The sequence below is a fragment of the Podarcis gaigeae genome (assembly GCF_964106915.1).
Source record: "Podarcis gaigeae genome assembly, chromosome: 5".
In the NCBI taxonomy this organism is placed as follows: Eukaryota; Metazoa; Chordata; class Lepidosauria; order Squamata; family Lacertidae; genus Podarcis; species Podarcis gaigeae.
Genome location: NC_139681.1, coordinates 70512264 through 70534449, shown reverse-complemented (window position 1 = coordinate 70534449; position 22186 = coordinate 70512264). Strand labels below are relative to the sequence as shown.

At 42.6% G+C, this 22186-nt stretch overlaps 1 long non-coding RNA gene across 2 annotated transcripts; it reads right to left on the bottom strand.

The window, feature by feature from the left end:
• Positions 1–1584: 1584 nt before the first annotated feature.
• LOC310846123 lies at positions 1585–18937 on the bottom strand. 2 transcript variants are annotated; one of them, XR_014565147.1, is made up of 3 exons: positions 9250–9533; positions 4370–4510; positions 1585–1918 (listed from the first exon to the last, which is right to left on the bottom strand). It is a non-coding gene; the product is annotated as an uncharacterized lncRNA (long non-coding RNA). The 2 variants fall into 2 exon arrangements; XR_014565146.1 differs by lacking the exons at positions 1585–1918; positions 9250–9533 and adding exons at positions 8403–8522; positions 18749–18937 and having other exon boundaries at positions 4487–4510.
• Between the last annotated feature and the right edge of the window lie 3249 nt (positions 18938–22186).

Genomic DNA, 22186 nt, shown 5'->3' with positions numbered 1-22186 from the left:
ATGCTTTAGGAACCATCCTATTATCTTGACTGTAATTCGCAAGGCTTAAAGTCAAAGCATCAGAGAGTTAAAGCTAGAGACCAATATAAGAGATACATGTTTTATTGCAGGTAGGGCAGATGAAGGTGTCTGGTTTTGCTGCTACAGGTAAACTGTGGCATTTCCTCTCTCTGTACTCCTTGTCTGGTCACTGCTTTGTATACTACTACTATTACTACTACTACTACTATTACAGCATATTCATGTCATAAGTAAATGACAGCACAAACCAAACCTGCCTGGATGAAAGAGTTTGCATCTGGCAGATTTTCAGCTTTCCCAGCTAAACCTGGGCTCAGTGAGGACTACAGGGATGTGGGTGGTGCTGTGGTCTAAACCACAGAGCCTCTTGGGCTTGCTGATCAGAAGGTTGGCGGTTCGAATCCCCGTGACAGGGTGAGCTCCCGTTCCTCTGTCCCAGCTCCTGCCAACCTAGCAGTTCAAAAGCACGACAGTGCAAGTAGATAGATAGGTACCACTGCGGCAGGAAGGTAAACGGCGTTTCCATGCACTGCTCTGGTTTCTGTCATGGCGTTTTGTTGCACCAGAAGCAGTTTAGTCATGCTGGCCACATGACCTGGAAAGCTGTCTGTGGACAAATGCCGGCTCCTTCGGCCTGAAGCAAGATGAGCGCTGCAACTTCATAGTTACCTTTGACTGGACTTAACCATCCAGGGGTCCTTTACATTTACCTTTTTTTTTACACTAGCATAAGTGGGTTAAACCAAAGAGCCTAGGACTTACCAATCAGAAGGTCGGCGGTTCGAATTCCCATGACAGGGTGAGCTCCCATTGCTCGGTCCCTGCTCCTGCCAACCTAGCAGTTCAAAAGCACGTCAAATTGCAAGTAGATAAATAGGTACCGCTCCGGCAGGAAGGTAAACGGCGTTTCCGTGCTCTGCTCTGGTTCACCAGAAGCGGCTTAGTCATGCTGGCCACATGACCCAGAAGCTGTATGCCGGTTCCCTCGGCCAATAAAGCGAGATGAGCGCCGCAACCCCAGAGTCGGCCACGACTGGACCTAATGGTCAGGGGTCCCTTTACCTTTACCTTTTTAAGTCCCTCATCTCAGCTAAAGATGCACTGGCATAAGTCCCTTGCCCCAGCTCATCCAGGGCTCTGCTGGGCCTCTGCTAGTGGAACTTTAGCTGATGTGATTGATGCTGACATTAAGTCACAAAGTAGGATGTTCTGAGGCACACTGGAGCAAGGAAAGACTCCGTCTTTCCAAACTCAGTCATGTAACCTAGAGCCAAATCCTCAACATCAGACCCACACTCACCTGCTGCCTTAGCTGGCAACAGCCCCTCCCAGAGGCTCCTGAACAGAATTTGAAATACAGCAGCTTCTTATAGTTAGGATTGCTCTCTTAATGACTAAAATCAAACAAAAGGTGAAGAAAAGCTTGGATGATAAAGAGCTAGATGCACACCGAAGGACTGAGTATGGAAGCAATTATTTTTAATCTGCTTTTAATATACAGAAAACAAGCCTAAACATTGCGTCAACAGAGTAGGCTTGACAACAATCTATCCAGACATCTGTTTGTTTGTTAATTAACATATTTATAATCTGCACTTTCGTAGACATATATATCAAGATGGTATACAACATATAAGAATAAAATCACCAAAAAGCATTCACAGAATCATAATTTAAAGCACCCATAGACCACTAATAAATACTGATTAGTCAAAAACAGAAAATTCATATTGCAAAGGCCCTTCTAAACTATAGTTTTCCAAAGATGTCTGAAAGAAGGAAGGGATGTTTCCTGCTGAACTTCTGCTGGTCTGGAGTTCCACAGGCTCGGTCCATAGTAATAGCCAACTAAATCTCAGAGGCACAAGGAACCACCAGAAGTACCCCATCAGATCATCTGTGATTGAGGTGGAGCAAAAGGAATTAAATGCTGCAACAGAACTTAGCTGAATACCACTTATCATTCATTATTGGGACAAGGCTAAAGAAAGATATGTGTCTTCTGCCATCACTTGGAGTTTAGACCAACTGCATATATTGCATACAATGTAGCACTAAGTTAAAGTCACTTAGCAGTAGACTTGTTCCACTGGTGAAATATTTTGCTCTAGCACAAGGTTGTTGCACAAGAGAAAACACAAGCAGGTTGCTGGTAATTTTGTTGCACAATAGATTCTACAATCTGTTGTGCAACTTGTTTCTGCTAGTGTAACTGTTACACTGAATTCTTTTATTGTGCAAGAGTCTTGTTCTAGTGGACAGAGAACATTGGATACAGTCTTCTCCCTTTTCTGTTTCCATTGAAAACCTAAGTTTTATGTTACAGATAGGTAGCTGTGTTGGTCTGCCATAGTCAAAACAAAAAAAAAATTCCTTCCAGTAGCACCTTAAAGACCAACTAAGTCAGTTCTTGGTATGAGCTTTCGTGTGCATGCACACTTCTTCAGATGCACACGAAAGCTCATACCAAGAACTGACTTAGTTGGTCTTTAAGGTGCTACTGGAAGGAATTTTTTTTTTGTTTTGACTAAGTTTTATGGTTGGCCTTCAAATTTTCCCAAAGAATTTAAGATAAATCAAGAAGGAGACTATCAGGAAGCCTGTTTAGGAATCACTGTTAATAGTTATGCCAGCTCATTCTTTCACCTGTATTTGCTGCTGTTTTATTATACTTTCTTTTGACTGGGGTTGAGGGATGTTTACCAGCTTGCAATTAAATTAAATTGTTTAGTTCTGTTCATTTTAAAGAAATTGGCTGTTGAAGGGGATGTTATTTCAAAGTCATCTCTCTGACTCAAAAGTTCATGAAACTTTCCACTTGCACTGTGAGGGAGTCTTGCAGGTGGAATATTTCATTTGTCGGAACCTGTCAGAATACGCTGAGCATGACCAAGGGTGATTTACCCATGGAAGGGAAAACAAAAGTTAACAAAAGATATCATATCTGTTATACAGATTAACAGATCTCTGCTAGCTAGCTTCCGTGGTCCTGCTGGAACTATTTCAACTTTCTGTTATGCTTTTCTATTGGAAGAATGATGGACTAGGCATTAACACAATTAACCAAAGCTGAAACCAATATTTGAGGAAATGCACCCCTATTCATCTGGATTTGTTGGTGTCACTGGCCCAAATCAAGACAAGAGATTCCCCCCACTCCCTGATTTTTCCTGGGCAGACTGTTCTCAAAGTGTGAGAAGAGACCCAGATATTATTTAGGAGTCATGCAACCTTCTCTCCAATTTCTGTCCCTTGGTTAGAGTAGGGTGCACAAGGCCTCTTCAGGTGATCACATCAAGAATTACATAAACATATGTTGGTGTAGAGATGAGTGGACTAGCTCTACACCCTTCTGTACTAATGGAGGTTCCCTGAATCAGAAGAAGAAGAAGAAGAAGAGTTTGGATTTGATATCCCGCCTTTCACTCCCTTTAAGGAGTCTCAAAGCGGCTAACATTCTCCTTTCCCTTCCTCCCCCACAACAAACACTCTGTGAGGTGAGTGGGGCTGAGACACTTCAAAGAAGTGTGACTGGCCCAAGGTCACCCAGCAGCTGCAGGTGGAGGAGCGGAGACTCGAACCCGGTTCCCCAGATTTCAAGACTACCGCTCTTAACCACTACACCACACTGGCCCTCCAGTGAAGACTTTAGTCTTGCAAATTTCAGTGGCGCCAATGTAAGGCCCCATTCCATGGGAGGGGCAGAAATTGCCTGTAAGGGTGGCATAGAAATATTGTTTTGAATCCCATGTTACGCCAGCAGGGTTCCTCTGGTGCAATGGGGCTTCTGTCTCCTCTCCTTCCTCTGTGTGCCCCCATATCTGGTCCAGAGGGTGCACCAAGCCTCCAGAACCTATTTTGACAGTGTGCAATAGGCTGAAAGGAATGGGAGAGGAAGCAGAAGTTCTGTTGCCTGCATGAAACTCCCTTGTGCCAGCGGAACTGTAGCATTAGCCTTAACCCACAGGAAATTAATACATACATAGAACAATATTTGGGCTTTGCAACCCTCAAATATTATTAATGCTGTTTCAGTAAATCCTTCCCAAGGCGTATGTTCGAAGTTACATACAGCACTTGTTTTAATCTCAGAAACCTGATTCTCTGTGCATCCCCATTGTCAACTTTCCATTATTGCTATTCAGCTTCACACTGGGAGGCTGCAAGGGATAATGATTAAGACTTCATGATACCACATATTGCAGCAGCAGCAACAGGAAACCATCTCTAAAAATAGCCTTTAGTGCTCGCATTCCCTCCCCCCCCATAACATGTGCTCTGAGTTGCACTTAATAAATGCACCAGACCAGAAGAATCGGCTGTAATCCACAGATTTCCAATTCTGTACCTGACAAGCCGTTTGCTTCCATAGTTGACTTCAATTTATCTGTGGGCAGGGGGAAAGTTCACTTTATTGAAACTATTCATGATTTTCTCCCCTAGTAGACTGAGGAGTGTCTGTTTGGGCTCACAGTTGCAACCTCTTCACCTACAAAGAAATAGAATAATGGTTTGTATCCAGCTCTGCCGAAGAGAAAATGCTTTTGCACTTTCCGCTGATTCTGGAAGTTATTTCCTTGGAGATTCAGTTGACATAAAAACATGGTTTGAAAACTGGCTCAATACGACATTTCCCCTCACATGAGAAAATACTAAGCTTCCTAGGAAATAACATCAAGCTCACTTTTTTGAGGGGCGGGGGATTTGTTCTGATATACTTTCAGTCTGATCTTTCAACCGCTGCTCCAGTAAGAAAAAAAAATGTTTAGCATTAGAGGCATAGGGGTACTGTGCCGTTTATTTGTTGAAAATGGCAAAGCAGTCTCAGTGCTGTGAGGTTACATCAGATGTTGTGCCAATATGTGGGAAACCTCTATTGTGTCTGCACAAAAAAGAAAAAGAAATCACCCAGTAAGAATATAAGAAGTGTGTGCTGGATCAGATCAATGGCCCCATCTAGTCCAGCATCCTGTTCTCACAGTTGCCAATCAGATGCCCCACAAGAAGGACCCAAACAGCAGAGCTTTCTCCTCTCTTGTGGTTTCCAGCAACTGGAATTCAGAAGCATTACTGCCTCTGACCATGGAGACAGAGCATAGCCTTCATGGCTAGTAGCCATTGCTAGCTTTCTGCTCCATGAATTTCTGTAACCCACTTTTAAAGCCATCCAAATTGGTGGCTATCACTGCCTCCTGTGGGAGATCGTGTCCTCCCGAAAAGACGGCACGTGTTGTGGTGAGACCTGGAGACCAACCTCCTGTGTTGTGGGTGGGTTGGATTGGTTTGCCACAACACCCGATTGGTAGGTCCCTTGATGTGGGGTTCAATCTGACCAATGGGGCACAGTCCAAACGGATCGAGGGACCTTTCTATCCACTTTCTCCATGCCCTGTATAATTTTATAAATTTCATAGATCATAGAATTATAGAGCTGGAAGGGACCATGAGGATCATCTCGTCCAACTCCCTGCAATGCAGGAATCTTTCACCCAATGTGGGGCTCAAACCCATGATTAAGAGTCTCAAGCTCTACCATATGAGCTAATTTCTATCATGTTGTCTCTTACCTGTCTTTTCTCTGGAGCAAAAAGTCCCAAACAGAGCTACATTTCCTTGATGATTTTGTTTGCTTTTTGCAGCTCTATGATAGCCTTGTTGAAGAAGAAGAAGAAAAAGAAGAAGAAGAAGAAGAAGAAGAAGAAGAGGAGGAGGAGGAGGAGGAGGAGGAGGAGGAGTAGGAGTTTGGATTTGATATCCCGCTTTATCACTACCCGAAGGAGTCTCAAAGTGGCTAACATTCTCCTTTCCCTTCCTCCCCCACAGCAAACACTCTGTGAGGTGAGTGGGGCTGAGAAACTTCAGAGAAGTGTGACTAGCCCAAGGTGCATGTGGAGGAGCGGAGATGAGAACCCGGTTCCCCAGATTACGAGTCCACCGCTCTTAACCACTACACCACATTGGCTCTCCAGTGTTGTTGAGGTGAGGTAACCATTACATCAACACTTGTATCTCACAGAGTACAATGAACATGCAAGTATTCAAATCACAAACCCCATGTACAAGTCCACTAAGATGGGGAGACCAATGTGGTACCTTCAAGATGCTATTGGGCTCCATCTCCCATATTTTCCAGGCAGCACAACCAATGATCAGGGAAGACAGAACTTGCAATTCAGGTGCAGGGAACCTTTGGCCCTCCATATGTTGTTGAACTACAACTCCCATCAGCTCCAGCTAGCAAGGGCAATGGCCAAGGATGATGGGAGTTGTAGTTCAGCAACATATGGAGGACCAAAGGTTCCTGACACTTGTTGTAATGCTACAAACATCTGGACTACTGGTTATGCTTGCTGGTGCAATGGGAGTTGTAGCCCACAAAACCCAGAGAGCACCATGTTGGCTTTCCCTACTCTACATTATACATCTTTCATAAAGCGTTGCTCTTTTCAATACACTCGTGTCATTAAAATGTCCATAGCTGCTGTTTCAATGGGTTTCACTAAGGGTGAACATTTTCAGCAGGAGGAAATAAATGCAACAAATATGAAAAGTAAATGACAAATTGATTTATAGGAAGCCTTGATGAACTTATTAAGCATGCCACAAAAAAAATTATTACAGATTATTAATGTCTAGTTTTTCTTCTAAAAAAACTTTATGCCATATGACTAATATCTGCTTAGAATACCAAAATAGTGTGACTGATATTTTTTTTAAGACTTGTATCTCATGAAATATATCTGCTTAATTTCCCCCCACTTCCCAGTTTCTTTGTTTGGGATTACTGCATTAGTATTTATCACACACAGAGCAAATTCCATTCCATGCAAAGCTTTCCTCTGTAACAGAAGAAAATAAAGTAACACGTGGTAAAAAATAAAAAAATAAAGTAAAAAAGGAATGATGAAAATCAAAATAGGTTTATCTCTAGGGGTTGTTACTTGGGAATCAAGCAAGGAAAAAACAGGCTATTTGTTTTGATTTATATTGTTGTGAATTTGCTGTCTGATTACTGTGAATGGGTGTATCATTATGGTTTTGCCTAAAGTGATTCTGGGTGGAAGGCAGAGATCTGATACAAAATAAACTTCATGTTCTTTAATAGCCATGGCCTCAACAGGCAATTTGTCTGCAGGGCTGTGGGGTGGGGTCTGAGACTAGTGCTTGGCAGATCATGCAAGAAAAACAGCTGGAAAAGACTAGGAGAAGTTGCTCCCATACTGTCCACTTAGTCTGTTAGTGACATCCTTCATTCCCTCAGGTTTTTTTTGCAGAGAATCCAGATGAGGTCATTGCCAACCCATTATATTTCACTGTTGTCTATGTGTGTTTTCATTTGTGATTTGTTGCAATTTTCCCTAATTCGAAACACAATTGCAGTGCCAGCCAGCCCACTACAGAATGACAAAATATAAGTGAGGCTTTCAGGGCTATTGTGTCTTCATAAGTTTTCTCTTTGTGACTTTTGCCCCTGTCGTTGCTTCCTGTTAAGTGGGGACACAGCATTACTGAATTGCCCTTTAATTAATTAGTTCCTGTTCCCCCAAATATTACCGTATTTTTTGGGGGGGCTAATTACTGTTTCCTCTTTAATGTCTACTCTTTATTTTATTTCTAATTCAAATAAAACTATTTTGCACTAAGCAGAAAATAATAGAATAGGAAATTATCTTCCTCCTCCACTGGCCCAATCTAGACTACAAGGAACTGATGGGTTTAGGGGCGATTCATATTAACATTGTGGGCATGCTCAGCAGAAAGCAAGAAGAGACAGAAACCCAGTAAAAATTATGGAAATATATTTTTTTCACTGAGATGGGTAGTGCTGAGCAACATGTAACATTATAAGAAGTGCCTTGTGGAAATATCATTCTAATTTCATTTCCACCTGACTGTAGAAGACCAATGTTTCAACCACACAAAAGGAACTTTTTGTGGAAGCAGCTAGAAGGAGGAACAATGAAAGATGAATCAGCTTATGGCACAGGTTCACTTTTAGGGGTCATGTTAACCTCTGCTTATGCTCGCTGGTGCGGTTTTCACCTTTCTTTTATTACATTAACATACTGCATTCCCTCCCCCTTCCCCGCCAAGGAGCTCAAGTTGGCATACATGGTTCTCCTCATTTTTACCCTCACAACAGCCCTGTGAGGTAGGTTAGGATGAGAGATAGTGGCTGGTCACATTGAGCTCATACCCTGGTCTCCCAGGTCAGAGTCCAATGCTCCAACCAATGGCCTCTTCCTCAATTTGGCATATGGCAGGGAGAGGGCCATTGGGCAGGAGTCAAATAACAGTTTACAGGGGGTTGTCTAAAAGCCTCAGCTCTGGGTTACAGGCAGGACTTACTAGAGTGCTACACATCATAAGGGACCGGGTACCTGGATCTTTGCCTTATGACAAACCAACATCAGATAGGGCTGTGATCAGTAAAAAGTTGTGGCCTTGTTAAATGTATTCCTTCAGTTAGTATGCTCAGTGGTCCTGGACTGCTTGCTCACCTGCACAAGGGGCACAAATAAAATATTTACAAAGACACCATAAGTCTCTCCCGTTCTCTTATCCACAGCAAACAAAGCCAATTAACACTGCAAAACTCCTCACAATATTTCTACCTAATATTCAGAGAAGGAGAAGATTGTTTTTGTATCAAAGTCTGCTAACTTAAATTAGACATACAATAAGGGAAACTGAGAGGTGAAGAACAACAGTGGCAAATCGTCTCTTCCCTAAAAGAGGGTATGTGCTGCAGTGAGACCTGGAGACTGACCTCCTCTGTTGTGGGTGGGTAAGATTGGACAGCCACAACACCCAATTGATGCTGGGTTCAATCTGGCTAATGGGGCACAGTGCAAATGGATCGAGGGAGCTTTATATGCATGGGACCCAGAGCTTCCTCTTTTGGCTTATGCATTCGGAACACCCGGCCACCTCTCCCTACTTTTAGGGCAATTTTGCAATTGATCTTGCTATGCTGTCATGTGTCATCTGTCGTTGGGACAGGGGCACGGCAGAAATTTTCCCCACTTGGCTGATTGGCTGTTGCCATTTGGGTTTTCACCTGCCGCATAGCAAATCATCACAACTTGTAAGGTTGAAGATAGGCATTGGTTCACGTGACAGGGATGGGAGAATGGTCTCGCCATCCCTATGTGAAGGGTTTTCTGTTAAAGGAATCCAGGGATTTAACAGGTTTGGTCAACCCCTGATAGGGGGTTGTGACCGTACCTGAGTCCAGGGGGGCATCTGGGTGGTGAACTTAGTCTGTTCCCGGCTGTTTGGCTACCCAGGTGTTCACCCTAGGCTGACCTATGCTGGTGCCCTGGGTCAGCGCTGCCTGCAAGGGTGTAGGGAGCTAGTGGAACCAGAGCCTATGCAACCACTCACCTTCTGTAAAGTAGTGGCCTAAATTCTGTCAAAAACCAAAAGTAAAATTTGAGTCAAGTGTGTCTTTATTTAGGGGGAGGTCTCTGCGTCTGAACACGCAATAACAGCCCAGGAATAACCACCTCCTTAGCAGATTTTCTGCTAAGTAAAGCAGGGAGCCATTTAGCTCACATCAGACTGGCAACCTCTTTCTGGCACAGATCATTCCTAGCCCTGCATCCTGATCATTTTTAATGGAAGGTACTAGGTTTTACATGAAGCTCCTATGCTACAGCTTGTAAAAAGCGAGCAAGCCCTTTTTGAAAATAATAGTGTTCCATTATAAATACAGCGATACATTTAACTTAAGCATGTGATGTTGTGATCAAAGCTTTCTTAACCTGTGTTATCTGAAATATCCCAAATTTTCAGGCCTGGGTTATATCCTATGTGGAGTGGCATGGTTGCCATTCCCCTCTGGTTGTTTCCCTGGCACTCCTGCTGTGCATACAAATAAAAAAGAGCAACAAAATGTTTTGTATGCTATGGCTCCATCCTGTTGCATATCGATTACACATTGCCCAGTCCTCACCATTACTTATTTGTTGCTGTTAACTGGATAGTCTCTTGGTCGTTTTGTGCAGTGAGGACATGCTTTTGCAAAGTAGGCTTCCATTTTGTTTAATTTTTATTCTTCCCCATCAGAGGTGACAAAAATAATAACTGTGCATATGTGTGTGCACACACACACACCTGCAAACCAGGTAAGTCAACAGCTCTAATCAGTCCACACCTGAAAGCTTCACAAAGAAATTGCAAAGAAGCACTTTTAGAAGTAGGAAGAAAGCAGGGAAAACGTCAGAGTATACAGTGCTCTGGGAGGAATGGTGTCAGCTTCTCTGGAATAAATGAGAGTACAAATGGCATTCCTAGTGGAGAGTGTTTCTAATGTTGAAGCCACCATGATTAAGACGGATTGTGTGGTTATGTACCACAGTAGTACTGATAAGCCCCTGATACAGTAAGCAGGGAGGAATGAGGGGATGCTGGCAAATGCATGTAAATGAGGCTTAATAGTATCACCAGGCTCAGAACTGGGAAAACTTCATCTGAAACACAGTAAACAGCATTTCAGAGCCGGGTTTCAAGATGTTCTGGGAAGTATTTACAGGATTACTATATAGGAGCAATACGTTTCTGGAAGTATTTGGAGGAGAGCCATAAGAATAATAAAAGATCCAGAAAGCATCTCATATATGTAAATTCTGCATGGAAATATTTGGAGAGGAAAACATCAAGAGAGAATGTACTGCTCCTTATAAATATTTAAAGGGTGTTGAAAAGAGAGAAGAGAACCATTGTTCAAAATATCTCCTGGGGACAGGCAAATAACAGTGGGTTTTAAATATGTGAAGGTCAGTTTAGGAAAATTGCATAACTATAGTACTATTGTAATAGTGGAATGAGACGGCTGAACTTTCTTCCTTGGAAGTTTTCAATAGAACAACGTGAACAGGTATCTTCAGGTTGCTTTTGATCGGGGTTAAGCAACATGATTTCCTCCTGATGCTGTTGAACTACTGCTTTTATCATCCCTAGCCAGCATGGCCAGCAATCAGGCATGATCAGAAGTTGTAGCTGAACTAGGATCTGGGAGACCAGTGCCAGAGGAACCCCCACTTCCTGGGTGCTGAAGATTCTTTCTACCACTAAGCCACTGATAGGCTGAGATACGGCAATCTTACTGCTCTTGTTACTTGCCTTAACCAGAACTCTGATATTTCAAATAATGCTCCTCTTCACCCCACTTTTTTTTTTTTTTTTTTGCAGGGAGAGTATCCAGTGGGAAACTGTTCAGAATTGCTTCATACATTCCAATAAGCATTAAAACCTGCTCGTGCAAATGGCAAGCTCACATGAGCAAAGTTATGATGGATTTCTTTTGATGGTTTTGACTCTGTGGCGAATCAACAAAAGATAACCAGGATAATTAGATTGCTACAGTATGTTGTATTTAGAGCTGCCTAGGAACGTACTTCGTAAGTTGAATTGATTCAAAATGCAGCTGCCAGCCATATGTTAACTGGAGCCCACAGGCCTGATCGGGTATTATGCCACCTTTATTGGCTATGTAAAAGTTTCATTTATTTGTTCATTTTTTAAAAGAAAAGAAAAACACCTTGCAATTCTAGACATAGTTACTAGTCAATAAGCTCAATTGAACCCATTAGGACTTACTTTTGAGTTAAAATACATAGGATCAAGCTGTAATACAGGATCATGCTGTTAACTTGATTGCACTATTGTGAGGTTGATTTATATTCTGACAGTCATTTGGGGGCATTCCCTCCCCCCCAATGGAAAATGTAGGATAAAAATACTTTGAAATAAATGAACTGCAGAAAGTAGCATTGGGAGATTTTTGTTTGCTAGAACATGCTTGAAACCTATTATAATAAGGATCTGTTTTAAGTGTATTTTAAGCACAAAATCTGTTTATTTTATTTTATAATAGTAATAGTAATCAAAGAAAGAAACGCCTATGTTATGAAAATGACTAGAATGCAATCATAGAACGTCTTTTGGGATTAGAAAATAAAGCCAAAAGTTGCTTTTTTCTCACTACAGAAGTCAAGCTGCACTACGTGACACAAATACCGTATTTTTCGCTCTATAAGACGCACCAGACCATAAGACACACCTAGTTTTTGGAGGAAGAAAACAAGAAAAAAAATATTCTGAATCCCAGAAGCCAGAACAGCAAGATGGATCACTGCGCAACGAAAGCAGCGATCCCTCTTGCTGTTCTGGCTTCTGGGATAGCTGCGCAGCCTGCATTCGCTCCAAAAGACGCACACACATTTCCCCTTACTTTTTAGGAAGGAAAAAGTGAGACTTATAGAGCAAAGAATACGGTACTTCCTCTGACTTTGCACAGCCTACCTGAGTGGACCATTTGCATGAGAAGACTTGAGAAGTGCAGTCATGTGCACTGTTGTGTTCAATGGAAGCTGCTCCCAAATAAATGTGTTTAGGATTGCAGCCCCACGCTCATTAGGATGCAGGTACTAGCAGCCAATTACAATCCCTTCATGCACACATTCTGCTAAGTTTGCAAAGATAATAGATTGTTTCTGTTGCCACATTGATTAATTCAGGGTTTTCCTCACACCTACACAAATACTGGATCTAGTGACTAACAGACTGATTGTCATCTTAATTTTATTAACTCTCTCCTATCTAGCAGAATATCACCTTTGACAGATTTGTTTAGCAGAGTATTACCTTTGCCCTGCTTTCCTTTTAGACCAGCTATTTAATTCTTCTTTAGCTAGGCCACAAATGGCAGGCTGACGTGCCAGCCAGTATGCCACAAATTGATCCATAACTCTGCATCTGGCCTCTGCTAGTTCCACATCTTCATTCCACAGATTCCTAACCTTTGTGAAGAAGAACAAGATCGATTCCTTGATACTTTCATGCACAGCTGGAGATGGTAGCATTTCTTACTGTTTGTCTGTAGGCTGCAGAATAAGTTAGTTGGCTGTAGAGACATTGGGCTTTTATTTATCATTTATTTCAAATATTTATATCCTGCTTTTTCAGTTCATGAGATACTCAAAGCACCTTACCACGAAATGTTGAAAACAATAATCAGGTCAGATAACTAAAAAGCAATTCATAGAAATGGCACAGCAGATTCAAGGAGCTAGATCAGGTGGTTATTCTTCAAAGCACTCTTGTGCAAAGAATATAATGACAGCAAAGCCTAATAATTTTCATTTGTTAAATGACCCGCTATATGACACTGACGTTTGTGATGGATTTTAATGCTCCTTGCTTGTCGTTCGCAGACTTGGATCAATAAAAAGGTTTCTAGCCTTTTGATAGCAGCAGATGTAATCCTGAACAACCATAAACAATGCCTGGTCAAATAAGTGGTGACATCAGGGGGAAGACAAAGAGAAAATAAAGCAGGTTCTACCGTATTTTTCACTCTATAAGACGCACCCGGCCATAAGATGCACCTAGTTTTAGAGGAGGAGAACAAGAAAAAAAATTCTCTCCCTCTCTGCGCAGCGCCCCTTCAGCGAAGCGGCCAGAGAAACGGAGCCCCTTCCATTTCTCCTCCTGCTTGGCTAAAGGGGCGCTGTGCAGAGAGGGAAAGCTGTTCAGTGCCTCTCCCGCGAAGCGAAGCCAGGACAGCAAGAGGGTTCTGTGTACACCGATCTCTCTTGCTCTCCTGGCTTCAGCAAAAGCAACATGAAGCCTCCGGAGAGTTGCTTTCGCTGAAGCCATGGAGCCTGAATTCGCTCCATAAGGCGCACACACATTTCCCCTTACATTTTAGGAGGGGAAAAGTGCGTCTTATAGAGCAAAAAATACAGTATATCAGTATTCTCTAAGCTGGTGCCCTCCAAATGTGTTAGACTCCAACTCTTATCTTCCTTACCTAACGTGGGCAATGACCAGGGAAGATGAGAGCTGACGTTCAACAATATCTGGAGAGCAACAGTTATCTACCTCTTGTATAAACTGTAAAGATCGACAGATGATATTCTAGCTATATGTACTGATGAGTGTATGCTAGTTGCAAGATATGATTTGTATCCAGCTTTGGGAAGTGGCCCATTTCAGAGCCACTCCGAGTCTTTCCAATTTGACTCATTATTCGGGACTAAATTATATCTGTTAAGAATGAACACCCCATTCACTATAATAGAGTCTAAAATTGCTGTATTCCCACCCCCACCCCCTTTTGCTGAAGTGGATAATATTTGCATGCATCAATTAAGTTTGTCAGTTTGTAGGAAGATACATCATGGGGCATACAGGGCATCTTCAAACCTTTGCCTTGTTTTTCTACAAAATAAAAAGTCTGTTATAGTTTATACCATAATTGGATGCAATTTGCAGGGGATGAAGCCTGCCAAATTTCAGAATAATAGTTGAAAAGCTCATCCACCTCTCCAACCCCTCTCTGCATATTCCTTTTGTCAGTTTGGTCTCACTTTTCTATAGAGGACTAAGGAGCAACCTTGATCCTACTTGAGATTCTTTGTTAATGGCGCAATCCAACTCAGGCATGCCAAAAACTGTCCCCAAAGCACCCCTATCCACCTTGAAACCTGGGAGATACACAGAGCTGATGCACACCCCTACCGAATACCCCTTGGTTTCCTTCAAAACCATTTGGTTGGGGTTTTTTTAAGCTAGTCTTCCCTCCTTTAAGAGTTCATTTTGTAATACTCCTGAGGAAAACTAGAATAAAAGCTAAGCAGCTGACAATGGCTACTAGCCATTATGGTCATGCTCTATTTCCGCTGTCAGAGATGGCATTAATAATAATAATAATAATAATAATAATAAATTTTATTTATATCCCACCCTCTCCGGACAAGACCAGGCTCAGGGTGGCTAACATCAAATATATAATACATTAAAACACAAGATCCAACAATCGGTTGAAATACTGCTTAAAATCATATTAAAATCAGAATAAAATCACATGGCAACCCACAAATTATAGCTATAACTATGGAGTTGGGAACATTAAGTGCTCACCAGGCCCAGCTATTTTTGCTGGTTTTATATGAGCCGGTTGGAGGGGCCCCTTACATGCAAGGTCTTGTAAAAAACCTCTGTATGCCTCTGGCTTTTAGTTGATGGGAAAGACAGGTAGGCAGAGGGCTGTTGTGCTCATATCCAGCTTGCAGGCTTCCCACAGGGATCTATTTGACCACTGTGAGAACAGGATGCCATTGGCCTGATCCAGGAAGCTTGTCTTATGTTCTTACGATGCACACACATCTCCCGCCAGTTTCTCCCACAGCCTGCTCAAGCAAGAAAGTAAAACAAAGCAACCTCTAATATTTAAGAAGGGCAAAGGTGGCAACTGATGATGAGGTAGACTCTGCTGAGATGTCTTTCTAACCAAGTTAGAAACGATGTTCTTAAGTGTGCTGAAAAAAAGAACGATGTGTAGTTCCATCTGCCTCACAAATTGAATTGAGCAGAGAGAAATACCAGTGCCATGCTCCCAAGTCATGAGTAGGCAAACTCATGCTGAAAAAGTTTGCTGACCCCTGCGACCCAAGTCATCATTTTCTGCTGGGAAATATGCACTTATAGTTTTCTCTAGCTCTCCCAGTTCTATTAAAGAAGCAGAGAAAACTACAAATCTCGTGTTCCCTGGCAGGAAGCGATGGCACCTGAGCAAGCTCTAGAGCATAATGTTTGGTTAAGGAGAAGCCAGTGTGCTTTCTCTGTACCAAGCGTTTTCCATTGCTTGTTGTTTCCTCACATATTCTTAAATTAGGGCTTTTGTTTGTGCTTGGCACAGGGTTTTCAGGAAAGGTCTACTGCAGAAGGGGTGAAAACCATTTGTAGCTACTATTTATCTGCATTAAAAGTTTGCTGGTTTTTAAAAATGTAATTCATGCACAAGGTGAAAGACAGGTGATTAGTCTACTGAACTGCTTTAATTGGTGAACTACCTTAGCCCATAATGCAAAACTAACAACACTTAAATTGGAAATGTAAGTGTACACCATTGTAAGTACTATATACAGTGCATAATTAAAACAGTAAAGGGTGTAGTGACATTCCCATTTATTTTACAGATCTGTGAAGGCTAGTATTGTACTGTTTTTCTCAAATAAATATTTCAGAGTTAATTTTGCAGTTTTCTTTTAAAACAGCTACCTTTTTTTCTATATTTTATAGTTTGACCACCTTTCTCTTTGTGCATCAGGTGAAGAGCCATGATGTTATCATCTGTGCATTTTAATAATAAAAACCCATCAAGCAAACATAAGTAATGACTGAAGTTGCGACTCAATATTCCACATGAAGTTTCAATATAAGTTGTTTCATTTCTAACATTCAATTTTTTAAAAAAAATTCTATGTGTGGCCATGGTGCAATATCTTTTTCTATTCTCACTCATGCATTTGACTGCTGAGCCAGTACCAACCACATTTCTTGGAATTCTTAATCTACTGTATTTTAGTATACACTGATCTCCTTCTTGCTATGACTACAAATCAGAATCTCTATTTTTATCTGAACAGATTGTGATGGAGATACATAAATATGCTTTGTTGGATACTGTCAGCATCTTGAGTGCTACGATTTATTATGCCATTGTACACTGGGTTACAGGTTGATCCCAATAACACCTCAAATATTTCTCAGTGGTGGTTGGTGGATTCTGGATCTAGTAGGGCAACTAGGCAGCACCTAACATGCAGAGCCAGAGGAGAGTAGTTACAAGGTGCCACACAGAACTGTTCATAAATAACCAGACCTAACCCAAGCCCAAATTTGTCTACCTAGGTTCCACCATATGCATCAGTGTCTCCATTGATGCCAAGCTGGACAAATGCATTGGCAAGGCAGCTAGGGCAATGGCTTGCCTCTCTAAAAAGGATATGGCACAATGCAATGTTAATGTCCAATACCAATATGAAAGCCTACCAGGCTTGCAAACTGAGCACACTGCTTTATGGAAGTGAGCCATGGGCGATATCCTGAACCACCTGGAGTACCTGGCGGCAAGGTGTACATGATTCCATAGCAGATGTTCGTGCTTAGTCTGGCAGGCCAACTGGTCCAAAGTCCAGTCAGAACAGATTCCCACCTCCGCCTGATTCAGGGGTCAGGGCATCTGGAGGTCAGGTCCACACTGTCAGGGGCTGGACTAAGGAGGAATGGTGGGGACTGCCCTCCCTTCTCATGAACCTTCCCGGCAACACGAGGACAGTATAGATTTAGATCAGTGGTTTGCAGAAGGGCATAGTTCAGAGGCTGCAGAGCGCAGAAGCTGGGAAATATTGAAAGAGGAACAGCAGGAAGAAGAAGCACCGGGGAGAGACAGAGGACAGACTCAGTGTCCTTGGAAAGCATTCCTGACCCCCCTTCACCCAGGACTAGACAGGCATTGAGCATAGTAGAACAGAGAGCTCAGAGGCAGAAGGCTCAGATTAGCCAATGTAGGACTGACGTGGAATAGGGGAGATGAAGGGGAGGTGGGACATTACTAGGAGCAATGCTATTTCTATAGAGAAACCACATTCCTTTGTCTCTCGCTCTGATTATTGAATAAACTAATTGGTAAGAACTCTTCCTTTTTGTATCTGCTTCTTTGCTGCCACCAGGGGAGGGATCTGATTCCCTGAAGCCTGAAGTCTGACACACATTAGCACAGACCAGAAGAGCTCCCTTGAACATCCAGGCTGTGGCCCAACAAGGGCAGAAGTTGACCAGACACAGCACCTCAGCCCTGCTTCCCTTTTATATCTTGCATGCTGATTGCAGCATCTGAGCTTGATGAGGCATGGGACCCTCACCTGTCCTGAGCCTACTCCAGCTGAGGAATCACACACCTCCTCCCAGAGCTAGCAAGCCCCACCTGGCCAGCTAGGGAGCTGGGCTGTGAGCCCTTGCAGGCCTCAGCTTCCTACAACACCACTCCTGCTGCTCCCTATACCTCATAGCCCACCGTGTTTGTGGAGACGGGCCCCTCTGGCTCTGGTTCCTGTGCACTGACCCCATTTCCTCGCCATCCTCTATCGCCCCAGTTGCAACAAAACATGTATCTTCAGTTTTGGTCTCTACAGCCACAGCAGGCACTGCAACCTTCCAACTGTTTGCTTTTCCTTTCAAATGTGCACTCCTACATTCTCTCCCAAAACAGACAAGATGCTGTTAACAATGGGAAATATGTGTATTTACACCACAGAAAATGATGCCTTTCTCAAACCATTTCGTTAGGAACCTTAGCCTACTCTTATGTGAGACAGCAGTGGCATTTAGGAGTGGAGTTGTGTACAAAAAGTACACAGACAAGCTGGTTCTGTATGATTTGCTGGTTTATACAAACATTTTAGAAACATTTTCAGCCTGCCCATTTTCTTCTTACCCAGAGAACTCCATTTTTATATATATACAAGCCTCACAAACCCCAAGCTGTGTCCTTTGCAAATGCAGGACACAGTAGTGATGTTGTTAGCTCTGATGCCATAGCTAAAAGCAAGCAAACAGAAAACTGGTCATATGTCAGCCAAATACGTTCAGCCGGAGGATGTGCTCCTGTTTTAAGTATTGATTCAGTACACTTTTACAACAGGCACACACAGTGGGGAAACAGCGGGTAAGATTGGAGAGTATGAAAAAGGCAGAGTGATATAAGACATTGTGTGCAAGTATGTGTTGGGGGAATCAGCTACAGGAAGCCGCTTTTTTAAAAAACACCAATTTGTTTCCTTCATATCTGTCAAGAACTGCACAGGAAGAACCAGGGAGAAGATAGATTTTCAGCTATTTTCCAGGCTTTTTTTGGGGGGGGGGGAATACATACCTGCAGGCCTTATTCAGATCAGAATGATGTTTTGTAAAGATTCACAGGAAGCTGGAAACTACAGCAAGAGGACAAAAGACCACAGGATCCATGGTGTTCCTTGACTAGATGAAAAGACACTTCAAAGTCTATTTGTTTTTAAGCAATGTCTCTCCTTTCATCTTTGTTAATTGTTTTGGAAGATGAACAGTAGGTGCACAATAATATCTCTGTGGAAAGAGAAACCTTTTCAAATGTAGGTGTTTATATTAGTCTAAATTCATATAAAACCAAGCATAATTATGAGTGTTTAGCAGCATGCCTTTAAAATTACTGTCTATAACAAAGGCATATAAAAGTTACCTTTAAAAGAGTAGAAGAAGAATGTTGGCAATTGCTGCAACATCTCATTTTCAGAGTATTTGTTTTGTCCCGGCCTATTATAAGACAATACATATCTGTTTAAGCAATGAAAAACATATTAAGAAGTATAATAGTTCATTTGGCAACAATTTCATCTTCAGTTGTTCTTTTGTTTCTCTGTACTGATAAGGGAAAAAGAAAAGACACTTATTCACAAATAAGTCTTCTGCCTTTATTGCTGCAGTTATCATTTTTTAATTTCATATAATTAAGAATATTTGGATTCCAAGTCCTTTTGTGCAAACTGAGCCTATTGATTAAAATGTCTTGCAGCTTCAAAACATTAAGGACTAGAGGCTCTTTCTTCCCATGAACTGCATTGTGTAAGGGCTCCAGAATGATCACTCTAGGGCCTGAATCAGAGAAAATTAAACACTGTATGCATACTGAAGCATGTTAGACATATATACAAGCTCTAGCCCATGCACCTCTAGCAACAAACAACAACGGAAAGGTCTAATATTGATGCGTGGTTGTCATGACCTGGCACCCAGGTGGGTGTTGTGGCCCAGGAAGTATGTCAGAACCCATAGCAAACACACGTATGCTCACACCTTCTGTCACAGAACACATTTCTGATACACAACTGACCTCAGCCTGCTTAGTGCGGAGTCTGCATAAGCACTCTATCACAGTCACAACCAAAATGCATCTGTGCCATTGTCCTATATTGGAAATGTATTGGAAATAGAGCCCTCTCTCTCCTGCCTGCTTATTTTGCAAGGAATTCAGTGATGCCTTGGCCTTGAAGTCCTGACAGCTCATTAGTTTGAAGTTGCTTTCTGATTTAAACGGTTCTTCTCTTTTCCCACCTATGAACAGAAGCTGCATTTCTGCCATCTGCTAGCATAGGACCCACCGTGGGCCTCTCCCTTCACCTTATCAGGTTAGTAAAAGATGCCAAGAGCCTGCTGGCCTTCTGCAGAAGACATGGGGCTGGCATCAAAGCCAGGAGAGCAACAAATTCTCCTGACCCAGATGAGGCTTCATGTAACAGAGAGCAGAAAGGCAACATTTTGTGTGAACTTTGCTTAAAGATACCTGTTGCCGTAGTAATTAGGGGCAGGCTGTTTTGACCAAGGAAACCAGTTGTTTTTTTTTTGGGGGGGGGTTTCACAAGGTGTCCATGTATTCTGTTATCCAATCATATTGCTGAAATGGTGATCACGCATGTAATTGTAGTAAAAGCGTCTTGAATTTTGTATTCAAGTTTCCAGGTTTTCGGAAATATCCAGTGATGCCTCTAAATTTATGTTGCAGCAATAAATATAAACTCTTTCCATGCACTGAGTCTTCTTTTGGCTGAAGGGTCAGTGTTTTTATTCCACCCTCCTTTGTAGAGTAACAATATAACACAACAGATCTGATTTTATTACAGCAGTGATGGCCAAACGTGGCCCTCCAGCTGTTTTGGGACTACAACTCCCATCATCCCTAGCTAACAGGACCAGTGGTCAGGGATGATGGGAATTGTAGTCACAAAACAGCTGGAGGGCCAAGTTTGGCCATCACTGTATTACAGTCTTGAGAGGCTTAGCAAATTTCGGGGAATTTGATTATTCTTTAATACATTTAGCTATCAGAGTGTGTGTGCATTATTTTTCCCTTTGTGGAATTTATTATTCTATTTTTAAGCTGCCCTTCATACAAGGATCTGGGGAGGGTGACATGCAAGTTTAGGCTAAGAGATATGGACTGGGTCAAAGGTCAGCTTTCGCAACTTGGTGCTCTCCAGATGTTTCAAATAGCTGGGCTTGCAGGGAGTTGTAGTTTCAAAACATCTGGAGGGGAAGTCTTCTCTATTCTATGCCTTTTATGTACGGTGGATTTGAAAGTACTAATTTAAACAAATGACCTTAAATTGACATTCTCCTGATTTGGTGCGATGAATATTCGTACTGAGTAAAAGTATGGCACCAAATGGAGGAAAAGGTTTTGTACCTCTCACTGTGCCCTAGCCACATCCATCCTTCTCATAGTTCTTAGTGAGTCCTTTATGAGTGTATGGTTAAAAGGCTAAGCAAAAGTGATCCTAAGATCCTAGGAAGATGCCATTGACCCTTTTGGCTCAATACTATCTTCAACAGGGGTGCCATCTGGGGGGGGCAAGCCCCCCATATATTCAAGGAGGCCCCCAACAATTCCACGGTGATCCTCAAAAGGACACACCAGGGCAATGAATCTTTCCTCTGGCGCTTCCCTTTGATGATTGCCAGGGTGCCTTCCAGGAAAGTGCTCAGGAAAGTGCCAGTGCAAAGCGTTTTCACCCTGGCGCATTCTCTGCCAGGGATGCGTGGGGGGGGACTGTCTTTGCCCCATCCTGTCCCTTTCACAAAGGTGAGGTGGCTGGCGGTGGGCAGAGCCGTAGCTAGGTGATATTGCGCCCGTGGCAGAACCATCCAGATTGCACTCCCTAGCCATGGACAAATTAGCTCTTCTTTCCGCCTCTCCTCCAGCCCCCCCCAACCCCCTGCTTCCACCCATTCAATTCACCCTCTATTTAAGACAATTTCTTATGAGACAATAATTGATATTTATATTTATGTACATATTTTTAGCTGATTTTGCCCCCCTGCTCACAACGCCACCCCCTAGCTACAGCCCTGGCAGTGGGGGGTGGGCCAAGGCAGCCTGGCCAGTTTTGGGGGTCGGCACGTGTGTGACATTATGCATGCATAATGCATCACCCCCAATGTTGGGGGCAATTCGGCGCATCTGATCTCCACTGAATGGCAGTAGTTTCCAAGGTTCCAGGCAGGGGACTGTCCTAGCCTTAACTGGAGATGCTGGATCTGATGCTTTCTGCAGATGCTCTACTACTGAGTTCCTTCAGTTAGATAAGGAAGTGGTAGGTCATGAGGCTACATTAGATCCCATTCAGACTTCTAACATTCCTGCAAATCTCCAATGTTGTGTTTTTCTACAAAGTTGTAGCCCTAGTTTTCCCAATGCATCTTTCCCCAATGCACTCTTTGTTCCAGGCGGGGGTGTAATAATTCACTCCCTACTAGCTGTCTCTTGACCATCTAAACCTCA